This window comes from Balaenoptera musculus, chromosome 1, assembly GCF_009873245.2.
Source record: "Balaenoptera musculus isolate JJ_BM4_2016_0621 chromosome 1, mBalMus1.pri.v3, whole genome shotgun sequence".
Taxonomy (NCBI): Eukaryota; Metazoa; Chordata; class Mammalia; order Artiodactyla; family Balaenopteridae; genus Balaenoptera; species Balaenoptera musculus.
In genome coordinates this window covers 136,957,936-136,958,629 of record NC_045785.1, presented here as the reverse complement: position 1 = coordinate 136,958,629, position 694 = coordinate 136,957,936, and positions in this window count along the sequence as shown.

The following is a 694-nucleotide window of genomic DNA, read 5'->3' as shown; positions in this document are numbered from 1 at the left end:
ACCCAAGCCACCTTTCTTAGACTCTCCAGCCGTACTACTTTCCCCAGAATTATTATCTGGAACTTCATGTCTTGTGGTTTTTGGGCAGGGATTCTCTCAGAGTCTGCAAATTTTTTTCTTCCAAAAAGCCAAGTGCCCCTGCTGCCTCCTCAAATTCAGTTAAATACTGTGGTGGAAACCTCAGAGATTAGGAGGAAATTTACCAGATATAGCAGGACCCACTGAAACACCTTTTGGGCTCTAAGACTATTTTCTGGACAGAAAAAAGTTATTTGCTTCCACTGGAGCGCACCCTGCTTACACTGTCTCTATTTCAGTCAGTCAGAAAAATGGGTTTTATTCCTTCTCCCTCTCCACCAACCCTTTTCCGAGCTGATAATCTCTATGATATATTCATCCTGTTCACCTGCAATCCAGTAAAACAGGTGATGTAAACCCTAGCTGTGGGGAAGGAACTGTTGCTCATTCAGACATCATTTTTCCACCCCCCCGAGGGAAAATTGGCTCCTGTGAGGAATGGAGGTCTGAGAAACTCAATACTCTGTGATGACCTATATGGGTAAAGAATCTAAAAAAGAGTGGATATATGTATATGTTTAACTGATTCACTTTGCCGTACACTTGAAACTAACACAACATTGTAAATCAAATATACTCCAATAAAAATTTAGAAAGAAAATCTACGTAACTGTGC